Genomic DNA, 12,392 nt, shown 5'->3' with positions numbered 1-12,392 from the left:
TACCAGGAGTGGGGGTTTGAACTCATGCAGACAAATGTCTATTGGATCTTAAGTCCAACATCTTAACCACTCGGCCATCCTGGTGGTGTGTAGGAGAGCAGACATGAGACTGTTCTCTCCCCAAACAGCCCAGGGACTCCCTCTCAGAGCATCTGCCCGTCCCATCCCTGTACCAGGGCTTCCCACCGCGAGGGCGAGAGCTGCCCTCTCCTCACAGCGAGGAGGGAAGCAGGGAAAAGGGAAGAAAAATGAGACAAAACCCAACGTCCCCAGGTATTCCGAGGGACAGAGGCCTGGTGGGGAAAATATCCCCCCCCTTCACCCAGTGTTTTCCCTGCCTTGCATTCGGCCAGCCCCAAGGGATCAGGCCAGTGTTTCCAGCCTTTGTGTTTATACCATGGACAGACAAACCATTCACAAACTTTTGCCAGACCAGTAACATTTTATTTACATATCACTGTGCATGCACAGACTGCACTGAGCACCGCACCGGGCTAAAATCTACTCACCACGGGCGGGTAGATTGCCCTAAGTGCCGAGCCCTGCATATCTGCATCCGCATTATGCAAATAAGTGTAAATATCTGCAAACGCTGATCTGCTCACTCCCCCAACCTCGCACATGCTGGGAGCTGGGAGCAGTTTCCCTGGACCCAGGCTGGGATCAAAGCCACCTCTGCTGGGAGCAGCCCAGGGCCAGATCCGCCCCTATAGCCCTGGGGGGCTGCTCTCTGGGGAAGGGGAGGGGGTATCTCTTACCTGCCCCCGCAAGGGGCAGGGACTGGGCTGGGGGCACTGCCCTGGGAGAGGTTCCTACATCGCACCGGCCCTGCGGGAGATTCCCCCTCCTGGAAGGTGGCACTGAGGGAGCTCTGAGGCTCCAGGGCAAAGGCCTCCAGCCCCCCAGTCCCTGGGATTAGGAGGCCCTGGAACCAGACCCCCTGGAGTAGCATTGTGGCCAGGGGGCTCTGACACACAACGGGGCTGGCCCCAGAGCCCAGGGCCTAAGCTTGCCCAGGCTCACGCCAAGGGGCTTTCTGTGGTGCCGGGCGGGGGAGGGAGGCCAGGCCCAGGCCAGTGGGAGAAGGGGCAGCGCCTGCCAGGGCAGCAAGGGGAGCTGCAGGGAGCGAGACGCGGCGTTTTTGCCTGGATCACTCAAGGGTCCTTCTGCGGGTGAAGCGCCAGTGACACCCCTGTGCTGCTGGGTTCCTCTGCCCCTCCCATTCGGGGGGCTCTTGCCCTGGCACTCATGAGAGGGCCAACATAGGCAAAGCAGCCTGCCCCAGGCACCTTCCATAGCTCAGCTGGCAGAGCAGAGGCCTGTAGCGGGTGCTCGGCAAGTGCCCTTAGGTGGCTGATTCAACTCCAGCTGAAAGGAGAGATTCTTCTCCCTCCCTCTGGCTGCAGGCCCGGCCTTAGGACCAGGCGGCTGCCTTGGGTCTGTCCCTTTGGGGCCTGGTGCTACAATTGACACAAAGGTTTTGGGTACCAGCTGCCAATCAAATGTCTTGGCCTGCGCAGGCCTTGAGTCATGGCAAGAGCTGGAGGGGAATGGGGAACGGCTGCACTTTGGAATGGGAAGGGGGTGACTGGCACCATAAAGTAGAACAGTTTTAGGGCTGCTTCCAAGGAGGGCACCATGGCTTAGTTGGCTAAAGCGCCTGCCTCGTAAGCAGGAGATCCTGGGTTCAACTCCCAGTGGTGCCTTGTTCCCAGGTCAATGGGTCTTTTCTTCCCACCATTCTTCAACATGTATCTGGAGTTGGTTTTACCTTCACTTGAGCTTGGTGGTGCCCTCACAGTGGGAGTAGGATAGTAGCAAAGAGCAGGAGGTTCCCTAGGTGTTTGATTTAGTGAGGCTCATAGAGACTACAGCTACACTAGAAGTTTTCTCTGTAAAAAATATGTTAATGAGGGACTCAATTGCATGAGTCACAATCTCATTTGCATATTTTCTGCCAATGGGATTGCTGTGCAAAAACAAGCAGTGTGAACATTTTTTTTGCACAAATTTCCCTTTTCCCACAAGATTCTTATGCTCCCAAAAAAGAGGTATCCTGATCTTGCAGAAAAAGGGGGTTTTGCAAAAACAGAAAACTTACATGCTGCTTGTTTTTTGCACAACAACCCTAGCACAAAACCAGTTTGTCAGAAAATATGCAAATGAGATCATGACTCATTACCAGGGCTCTGCAAATAATGTAATCTACTCGCCCGTGGATGTAAGTAATTACATCCCGGAAGAGCTGGAGCAGAGCGATCTGCACATGCGCAGAATGATCTGCGTGTGCGCAGAGCGCAGAACCATGCGAAAGCACGTGGCTGGCGAGCAGAGCTCCCCGCTGCTTGGCAAGCCCTGCTCATGAGCACATCTTTTGCTGAGAAAACTCACAGTGTAGACACAACCGGAGACTCTGGTGCTGATCATGCAATAGAAGCACATTATGTTCAAACAGCTGCCATGTGAATGTACCTGAAAGTCACAAGGATCAATGATCTGTGTGAAAGGCAGGTGGCCAGTAATTAGAGCACAAAGGAAGGTAGGAATGTGCACTGGGCAGTCTGATAATTGTGTTTAGTGAAAAGTAATAGGTGTAACAGCGTTGCGCAAGAGGGTTTTTCTTGTGCAAGAAGGGGCAGTGTAGACGCTCCTTCTTGTGCAAGAGTCTCTTCGGAAAAAAATGGTGGCTCATTAGCTATGCAAATGAGGCTCAGTAATATTCCAAACTTAGCTTCATTTGCATATTACTCATGGAAGAAGCTGTGAGTGTAGACATAGCCCAGGTGTCCCTTCTAATGGGACTGGCAGGTTCTTCTCCCCGGTCTCAGAGTTTGGGTACCTTGTTGCCCTAGGAAGGGGTGTGACCAAAACACAGACCTCTCTGTGAGCAGGATTTGAACCTGCGCAGGGAAACCCTATTGGATTTCTAGTCCAACACCTTAACCACTCAACCACTCGGCCATCACAGCTCTGAGACCTTAACTACTCGGCCATCACAGCTCTGAGACTTAACAGCTCAGGGAAACTGATAAATAATTCCAGTGTCCAGGCCTGACGTCACCTGACAGAATTCACACAGCAAACCATTTCAACAATCATGCAGAGGAGTCCTGGCTGCTCTGGTCTGAGGCTGCCTTGGAGGTGAGTTCTGCTTCCAGGGCTTCTCTCCTCCTTCTTGGTCTTCTCCCTTCCTTTCCCTTTTCCTCCTTCTTCCTCTTCTCGTTTCCCCTTTTCCTTCTTCTCCCTGGTCTCCTTCTTGGACCCCAGTTTATAGAGTGAAAATTGAGTCCTGCTTAACCAATTATTTTAGTTTAATGTTACTAACCAAAGATAACATACTATTATGATTTACCTAACCAATCATACTGCACCACCTTTGTTGATTTCCCCCCAGCAACATTAATGATACAGCAGAGAGAAACAGTTACAAACCAGACAGTGATCACACAGACAAACAATAGGAAAGTGAGGACAATAATCATAGAATGCCAATTGCACAAACACTGGTAAGCAGTTTTTTGCCAGACAAAATGCTGTTAACTAAGTTTTCTCTACCCATCCTGAGATCTGTTTCTTACTTGGTGACAGTGGGTGTCCTTAGGATCCAAGCCCCTTCTCACAGCCTAGTGTGACCCTATTGAAATGCCATTTAGATGGAATGTGAGCCCAGGCTTTACAGTTAATTGCTGCCTCTCTGCAGAATGGTAAAGGTTAGATTTGCTGAATAGCTAGAGGCCTTCCAATGGATACATATCGTTACAAAGAACCTTTCCAAGCATGAGATACCAGAACCCACAAGCACAGTCAACACAACTGCAAAGGGACTCAAACCCTGTAGTTTTCCAACCCAAAGTCAGATGCTTTATCTTTTAGGCCACACAGTCTTGGCCTGTTTACAAATGGACTTTTTGAAGTGTGTAAGAAGGGAGCAGTCTAGCTAGCCCCCCCCTTTGTTCTACCAAAGCCGGTGGGGTGGGGCTGGTTATGGGACAGTCCTGTGCCTGTCTCAGGGCGTCCCAGGGATGCTCCTTGCAGCCCAGGAGAAGAAGGGGGCTCTGGGTGGAAGGAAAACAAGCAAAGCTGGTTCCAGTGGGCATGAGCTGAGGCTCCAGTTCAGCGTAATTGAGTCACTGCTGGCTCATGAAGGTCCCATGTTGTAAGGGGCAGCACTCAGAGTCTGAATCCTGTGATCTGAGTTCAAATCTCAGTGGGACTTGCTGGGGTTGGGCTGGTTGCTGCAAAACCTTCCAACTTTATGAGCTTTGGGCTCCTCATCTGTAGAATCCCCAAAGAGAGAGTTTTGTGTCCAATGCCCCCTGGAGCTCAGTCTGATGCTATGGTCTGCCTGGCTGAGATGGGCTGGACCCTAAAACTTAACCTGCCTGGAGCTTGCTGCTTACCCTTGTGGTCTCTTGTGTGGTCCCCAGGAGCTGCCAGGCTCTGACTCTTGCCCCCCTGGCGCTAGCAGGTGCCCCCCCTCTAAACAATCTTTTAAATTGGTCTTTCTGGTCCCTCTCAGGGTGTTTTTCTCCTCAGCAGCAGCGCACAAGAGAGAAGCTGTTGCCAGTGGCCCTGCAAGACAAGATGAGCTTTGCCTGCCCCCCTCAGCCTGACTCGCTACTTGGCCCCATTCCTGCTTCTCTTCGCCGTGGCCAAAAGGGGCTGCGGTTGCTGCCGACAGGGAAGAAGCTGGGAGGCAAGGTGCTGGCAGCAGGAGATTCCTGCTGCTTCTTTGCCCTGGGTCTGCCGGCCACCAGCCACCTTGACCAAACCTCAAACCAGCTGGACTAGTGAGCCCATGTCACAGTGAGTCGCTAGTGACCCTGTCAGAGAAGAGCCATTGGAAGCTTCAGAGACATCCCTGCAGCTGCCGGAGGTGCCTTTCTGAAAGGGCCATTTGTAAACTCAGCTCCTGAAGGCCGGCTAGCTCAGTTGGTTAGAGCGTGGTGCTAATAACACCAAGGTCATGGGTTCAAGCCCCATGTTGGCCACACAGTTGTTTGCTGTGGTGACTACTTCTGTCCCTGCCAACCACACACTTTAGCTGCCTGCTATGGACAGAGAAGCAGAAACAGGCAAAAGGCTGAGAGCTTTGCAGGACTCAGGCCAGAGAACTGGCAGGAGGAGGCTCCAGCCTGCACAGGGCCTTGGCCTGGCCTGCTTTCTCCAAGAGTAGGCAAAACTCTTCTCTTCCCTCCATTGTCCCCAGTGGGGTGACCTGATGCCCAAATTCCTGCTGCTGCAGTGGCTGGCCCAAGGCTCCCTGAAGGGGGCAGGCTCCTCCAGCCCAAGGCCCCAGAGGCTCCATATGTCCAGGAGACTGGGACCATGTGCCCAGCCCACAGCGCTGCTGCCAACCACTGGTCACCTGCGTCAGTGGCCCAGCAGCCCCTCCCCTGAACCTGCTCCTGCTCAAGGCCCCCCTGAACCCACCCAGGCTCCTGCTCCTCTGATTTCTGCACTAGCCAGCCTACATCTCAGTGAGTCGCCCATGGCCCCATCAGAGACGTCCCTGCTGCTGCCTGAGGCACCTTTCTTGAAAGGGCCACTGGTGAACTGTGGAACTGCACTTTTGTAGGCCTGCTAGCTCAGTTGGTTAGCGCGTGGTGCTAATAACACCAAGGTGATGGGTTCAAGCCCCATGCTGGCCACAGTGGTGTTCAGTTTGGTGACTTCCCTTCCTTTAGCTGCCTGCTATGGACAGGGAAGCAGAAAAAAGCAAAAATGTGAGCATTGCAGGAAGCAGGGCAGAGATCTGGTAGGGGGAGGCTCCACCCTGCACAGCCCCAGTGGCTAAAAGGGCCTTGGCTTGGCTTCCTGTCCCCAAAAGCAGGGGACCTGATGCCCAAATTCCTGCTGCTGCAGTGGCTACCTCAAGGCACCAGCTGGGGGGCAGGCTCTGGAGCCCAAGCCACACGGGGAGACTCAATATGACTGGGAGGCCTGGAGCGTGTGTGCTCTGCACAGAGGCTGCTGCTGGGGGCCTGCTTCAGTGGCCCAGCAGCTCAAGTTCCCCTAAACCAGCTTCTCCCCCTGGAGCCCCCCCCCCAGCGCTGCCGAGGCCCCTGACATGAGGCAGTGGGACCATCAGAGGAAGGTGCCAGCCTTAGCCCTTCCTCCCAGCCTCCTCCCCCTCCCAGGGTCTTTCCTTAGCCCCTCCCCAGTTCTACATTCCCCACATAAAAACCAGAGAGTTTGTTCTTTCAACAGGGAAAAGTCCTGATTGTGTTACCAGCGGGGAGGGGGAGACACAGAGGGCAAAAAATGAGGAGTAAAGTTAGTTGGAACCAAGGGGCTGGGTTTAAACTACTGCAGAAAAAAGGACTCTGCCCCTGGAGCTGCCCTGTCCGCTCCAGAGCCCTTAGGTTGGCACTGGGGAGGCCTGAGTCCAGACAGTGCCCAGCCAAGGGGGAGGGAAGGGCTGGGGGATGTTCTGAAAGGCTGCTGGCACCATTAGACCCTTTTTTTAGCAGTGAGGGAGAGGTGGGAAAGGAGCCTGAGTTAACCTCTTGGGTCACAGCTGCTGTAACATGTGGCAAGAAAGTTGACTAAGGCCATGAAAGTTGACTATGGAGTTGGTTGGTAAAAGTTGGGGGGGGGGGGGGTTCCCTGACTGGGAATTGAACTCAGGCCACAGCAGTGAAAGCACTGGAGCCAAACCACTAGACCACCAGGGACACATAAAGCAGGTCTCCTTGCTCACCTACACTAGCCTTTCACAGGCCATTTAATGTCCACTTCAGGATGGGGGGAGGGTCCATTCTCCCTTGCCCAGAGGGGACAAGAACAGCCAAATAGAACATCAAAGCAGCCAGACTGGGCCATGCCAGTTTGCCAGATCAAATAACTAGCCCCCCCGCTCTGGAGTCTCTGCCTCTCATGGGCCTTCTCATCCTCAGGCTCCGCTTTGTCTCCAGACAGACCCTGCTCTGCTCCAGCCACCTTCCTCCGGCTGTCACTTCTAGAGCAAAATGCATCCCCTTCATTCTGACTTTGCACCCCTGGGATTTTAGCACTCAGAGCTGCACCTAACACCAGCATTGGCTAGTGAGGGGTCTGAACAGCTTCTGCAGAGAGGGAGAGAGAGAGACAGCCACTGTGGAGCATCCTTGCCAACTGTCTCAGAAAGCAGAGGAATGTAAATTCTTTGTCAGGTGGGACAGTGCCAGAGACAGAAATTCACCTTCTAACTGTCCCTTCTTCAACTTTAGCTCCTGATTAAGCCCCTTTGAAGAAGCCAGATACACAGGAAGGGCTGATCACACCCCTCTGAAAATCAGCTTTCCATGGGTATCTGTAGCTGGCTCCGAGTCATGGGCCTTGACGTCTCATCTAGCTCCTGAAACCAAGGAAGTGTCTCTCACCACTGCAGCCTCCTGAGGCTCTATGGCCCTGTCTGTACAGCAGGGACAGCAACACTCACAGCCCCACAGGAGGGCCCCTGGCCTAGCAATGTGGCCCCCTGAGCAGCCTCTGATGTTCCCTGTGTGAGCCGCAGAACCAGCCCTGAGTGACAGGGGCAGGGAGAGCAGCTCACACAGGCCAAGGGGCTGGCCAGGGGCAGGACATGAGCCTGCAAGGCAGCAGTGACATCACAAGAAACTTTTGCAGAAACTCAGCTCATTGGCTGGGAGGCAGTGACCTCACAGAGGGACCATGGCAACAGCCAGGTGGGACATCTCAGGGACCCCCATGGCCTGGCTGCCTGAAGCCTCCTTTGTGAGGTTTCCCCTTGAGGGCAGAAGGGATTGAGGGTCCCAGCTGGGAGTGTCTCTGTGGAGATTTCCCCTGTGGGGCAGGCAGGGTTGCAGGAGAGGCTGGCACTGAACCTCTGGGAGAGGTAAGAGAAAGGGCTGCAAACACCCAATGAGGATGGGATTCGAACCCATGCGGGCAGAGCACAATGGATTAGCAGTCCATCACCTTAACCACTCGGCCACCTCATCTGAGCTGGTAGGGTTTGCTTCAAATCACCTGAAGTCAGGACTTCAGGGAACCTTTCTGCCACTTGCTGACTGGCCAAGGACACCCAGGGCTGGAAGGTTTTGGCTTTTCACAATGTTCCCTGGGCTGTTGTACAAAGCTCAGTGCTGGTAACAAACCCAAACACCCCCTGGCTACATCTACCCTGCAGACTTCTTACACAAGAACTGTTTTGTGCAAAATGTCTTGCCCACACTACACAGCTGCACCTCCCTGTGCTGTTGCACAAGAGAAGTGCTTTTCTGTAAAAGCAGCCATGGCAGTGTGGATGCTCTCCTGCGCAGGAAAACTCTGATGGGCATTTTAGCCATTGGGCTTTCTTGAGCAAGAAACCCCTGTTGCCCATCCACACTGCCTCCTTGTGGGCGAGTTCTTGCACAAGAGGGCTTATTCCTCATGGGGAGAACAATAACTTCTGTGCAAGAAGCCCTGTTGTCTGATGCTGCACTATAAATTTACTTGCGCAAAAATGTGCCTTCAGTGTAGACGCTCTGCAAGTTTTTACACAAGAGCAGTTGCTCTAGCACAAAAACCCTGCAGTGTAGACGTAGCCCTGCTGTGTAGACACAGTCTGAGAGACACGAGGAAAGGAAGTGGCCAGAGCCTCCCCCCAGCAGGCTGGCCCTCAACAGGACGGGCACGTCTACACAGCACCCTCACCTCGAAGTGAGCTGTGCAGTGTGAGCGGGCTGCCCGGGACCCCAGGGGAAGGTCTGTGGGGAGTTTCCAAGGCAACAACAGCTACAAAGTTTCATAATCTACACTCACGTGACTGTGATTTATTCCTCCACTAGCAAGTGTCTCTGAAGGGATGAGAAATGCAGGGCCCAGGTGCAGGGAGCCGGGTCACAGTCCTGGCTGAAGCCTGGCTACAGAGAGAAGAGGCCAATGCAAACAGCCCCATGGCAGCGAGGGAGTCAGTACGTGGGTGGGTGAAGCAGGGAGCTGGGGGCAGAGTTCAGCTCTAACTCACTAGGGGTGCGTCCCATAGTTCAAAATAATCACTGCGCCTATTTTGAAATAGCTTATTTTGTAATTTGGGGCTGGCTACACAGCACTTCGAAATAAATCCCCATGCAGGGACGTCGGAATAGCGAGCCTGTTATAGCTTGAAATAAGGGGCTTGCTCTTAAGACGCGTCAGTGTGATATGAGCACCACGTCCTCTAAACCTCTGAGCTAGCCGACCCACAGGTGTGAGTCTCACAAGTAGCACTCGCAGGGATGTTGTGGGCTCTGGAACAAGGTGGGTGAGGCAGCAAAGCCTTTCACAGGCAGGGGAATTAGCTCAAGTGGTAGAGTGCTCACTTAGCATGTAAGAGGCAGTGGGATCGATGCCCACATTCTCCAATTACAGCTTTCTCCTTTAATTTCAGTGGCCCCCTCCCTCTTCCTTCCTTCTCTCCCAAAAGAGACAGACCCCCACCCCCCAGCAATTGCCATGTTGCAAAGCAGAGAGTGGAGATATCAAACTCACCAGCCCATGAGGCTCTGGGGTGCAATGGAAAGCACGTTGGACTTCTAAGCTGTAGTGGTTAATATGTCCAGCTAAACATTCAAAGATTGTGGGTTCCAGTCCCACCAGAGTCACTTTAGCTGCTTCCTCATTTCCAGGATGCAGCTTTTACAGACCAGTCAGTCCTTAGGCTGACACTGGGGTGGGCTGGCATCCAGGCAATTCCCAGCAGACCCCAGTGAGGATGGAGGGACGGGCTGGTCCTTGGGGTTAGGGCTGGGGGTTGTTCTGAAAGGACCATTTTGTCCCTCCCTGTCTCCTACTAGTGCTGAGCAACACTCAGGCTGTGACACGGCTGCCAAACATCCTGGACAGTTAATAATGAGCCAGACGGGTTTGATGGTAGCTCAGTGTGCGGAGCCTAAGATGAAACATTTAAAGGTCCCTGGTTCAATCCCAGGCTTTGGCATGTCTCTCGGTGCAGCAGGGCCCTCTCTGCTCCCCTTGTCATGCTCGTGCCCTGTGACATCCCCTCATCCATCCTGGCAGCAGCCCACCTTTGCTTCTAAACCTCCCTCAGATTGGCTGCTTCTGCTTCCTTGGCTAAAGTCCCTCCCCCTGTGCGTGTGGCTGGCAGGGATTGCTAGAGGGATCCATTTACATGTAGCTTCACTGAAACCCCCCTCATTGGCCTGCGCCCAGGTCAGTCCATGTGTGTTAAAGGGCCTCAGGGAGCACAGAGCAGAGGGATCCCCTCGACACACAGTCCCAGCCCCAAGCCTCCCCCATATCCCAGATCCTGTGCCCTGACTTCTCTACCCTCCCACATCCTCACCCCTGCCCTGAGCCCCCCCCACTCTCACACACTCCCCAAATTCCTGCCTTGAGCCTCCCACACTCCACGTTTTAATTTCTTACAGGTACTGTCCTATCACAACCCCTCCCCCCACTTCCTGCCTTGAGCCTCCCCCTCCCTCCTGCCCAGGCCAAGGGGTGGTGCCCAATAGAACAGTCCCTGTAAGAAATGTGTCACTTTCACCCCTGGGAGCAGCTCAGCCATGCAAAGGGGCTGCCTGGGGCAGGACATTAGCCCTGGAGGGCAGGGGTGGGTGTGGCAGTGACATCACAAGGGCCTTTTGCAGCCCCCCAGCTTATTGGCTAAAGGAGGTTGGGAGGTGGTGACCTCACAGAGAGTCCATGACAATGGCCAGGTGGGACAGGCTGCAGGGCAGGGGCCATCTCAGAGCCCCCCCCCCCCCATGGCTTTGCTGCAGGGAGTCTCCTTGAGAGTTGCCCTTGAGGCCTTTTTGGAGCCTTCTCCTTTCCCAGGACTAACTGACGTAGAAGGCCGACATCTCGGTGGAGAAGGGAAGAGCTTCCAAGAAGGCCACTGTAAATGAAGCAGGGGAATTAGCTCAAGTGGTAGAGCGCTTGCTTTGCATGTGAGAGGTAGTGGGATCGATACCCACATTCTCCAATGAGGAGAGAAATTTCCAATTTTTCTTTTTACTAGCAGAGCCAGCCAGGGGGCTAAGTGGCTCCAGTGGCCCTCCCGCCCCGGCCCCCATTTCCTACTTGCTCTCCCCAAAACCATCCACGTTGGGGCAGAGAGCTGCTGGACACCAGCCCTCCTGGGCCAGACAGTGGCAGGAGCACTGGAGGCAGGTTGCAGGTGGGGCAGAATTAGCTGCATTGGAAAAGTGCTGCCTTTGCTCATGAGAAGTAGCAGGATTCACTCCCATCTTCTCCCACCTACTCACTGGTGCTGAGGGGCCGGCCCCTTTCCTGCCGCCCCAACTCTTATTCCCACAATGCGCTTTGTGCAGGGGCCGTTGGTCTTTCTGCCAAGGTGCGTGGCTGGGAGCCAGGACTCAGGACCCTTCCTAAAATATACAAATCCCCGCCCCCCACGACCCTCTGTTCCACTCACACTGTCTGGCTGCTGCCCACATGGAGCTCAGGGGCCAGGTGGGTGACTTGCCTTGCAGCTGTGACAGCATCAGACCCCTGCCACCCGCCTGCTCAGTGTGGAGACCAAGCCCAAGGGTGGCACATGGGATGGGAGTTACACAAAAGCCTCTTGTCTCTTGTTCCTTGTCCAGTTCCCAACATTGGCTGCAGATGCCAATTTCTGTGTGGGTGTAGCTCAGTGGCAGAGTGTTTGACTGCAGATCAAGTGGTCCTTGGTTCAAATCCAAGTGCCCTCTTGGAAAATTTCCTTCTAGTGTAAATATTTTCCTTTCCAGTTCCATCACACTCTGGCTTTACATTGCTTGAGGTTCTTGACATTAATAAGAACCCTTAATGCAGAGCTACTCAACTTTGGAAGCCCTGGTGGCCACAATGAATGGCATTTCACCAGGATGGACAGGGCACGTGTCCCTAGTTAGTGTATTCCAGGAGCTGGGAATGGGTGACAGGAGGGATCACTTAACAAGTGTCTGTCCCGAGGATTCCCTCGGGACAATGAAATTGGCTGCTGTCGTGAGACAGGATCCTGGGCTAGTTGGGCAACTGGCACGGCCCAGTCTGGCTGTTCTCATGTTCTGTTTGGTTTCTGTTCTTGTCCCCTCTGGGCAATGGAAAAAGGACCAGTGTCCTGAAGGGGACAGAAAGTGGCCTGTGAAAGGCTAGTTGAAGCAAAATGCAGGACAATGTAGCACTTTAAAGACTAACAAGATGGTGTCACGTTGCTGAATTGGAGGGAAGCAGCCAGATCGCTGCTGCACCCCTAGGTGGGGGTGTTGGCCCCAGAAATTGGTGTGGGGGGAGCCATGTGGGGTATTGAATGGGAGATTATTGTTTGTTGATCTTATGTACGCTATTTATGTGAGTGTATAATGTCTGTGTGTGTAGGTAGGAATCTGTAATCTGTGTGGAAGCTGAATATTTCTGCGAATGTGGTTAAGCATGGCTATGGACAGGCTGAGTAGCAAAGCCCTGTGGAACAATGG

At 53.8% G+C, this 12,392-nt stretch overlaps 6 non-coding genes across 6 annotated transcripts; 4 read left to right on the top strand and 2 right to left on the bottom strand.

The window, feature by feature from the left end:
* TRNAL-UAA (transfer RNA leucine (anticodon UAA)) lies at positions 1-84 on the bottom strand. Its single transcript has one exon. It is a non-coding gene; the product is annotated as a tRNA-Leu (tRNA).
* Positions 85-1,632: 1,548 nt separating this feature from the next.
* Positions 1,633-1,706, top strand: TRNAT-CGU (transfer RNA threonine (anticodon CGU)). The gene has a single exon. It is a non-coding gene; the product is annotated as a tRNA-Thr (tRNA).
* Positions 1,707-4,917: 3,211 nt separating this feature from the next.
* TRNAI-AAU (transfer RNA isoleucine (anticodon AAU)) lies at positions 4,918-4,991 on the top strand. The gene has a single exon. It is a non-coding gene; the product is annotated as a tRNA-Ile (tRNA).
* Positions 4,992-5,577: 586 nt separating this feature from the next.
* Positions 5,578-5,651, top strand: TRNAI-AAU (transfer RNA isoleucine (anticodon AAU)). The gene has a single exon. It is a non-coding gene; the product is annotated as a tRNA-Ile (tRNA).
* A 2,213-nt stretch (positions 5,652-7,864) lies between these two features.
* On the bottom strand, positions 7,865-7,946 carry TRNAS-GCU (transfer RNA serine (anticodon GCU)). The gene has a single exon. It is a non-coding gene; the product is annotated as a tRNA-Ser (tRNA).
* A 3,627-nt stretch (positions 7,947-11,573) lies between these two features.
* Positions 11,574-11,645, top strand: TRNAC-GCA (transfer RNA cysteine (anticodon GCA)). The gene has a single exon. It is a non-coding gene; the product is annotated as a tRNA-Cys (tRNA).
* Positions 11,646-12,392: the final 747 nt, after the last annotated feature.

This window comes from Pelodiscus sinensis, chromosome 31 (genome assembly GCF_049634645.1).
Source record: "Pelodiscus sinensis isolate JC-2024 chromosome 31, ASM4963464v1, whole genome shotgun sequence".
Taxonomy (NCBI): Eukaryota; Metazoa; Chordata; order Testudines; family Trionychidae; genus Pelodiscus; species Pelodiscus sinensis.
The sequence above is the reverse complement of the archived record's forward strand: the minus strand, read 5'-3'. Positions and strand labels throughout refer to the sequence as shown.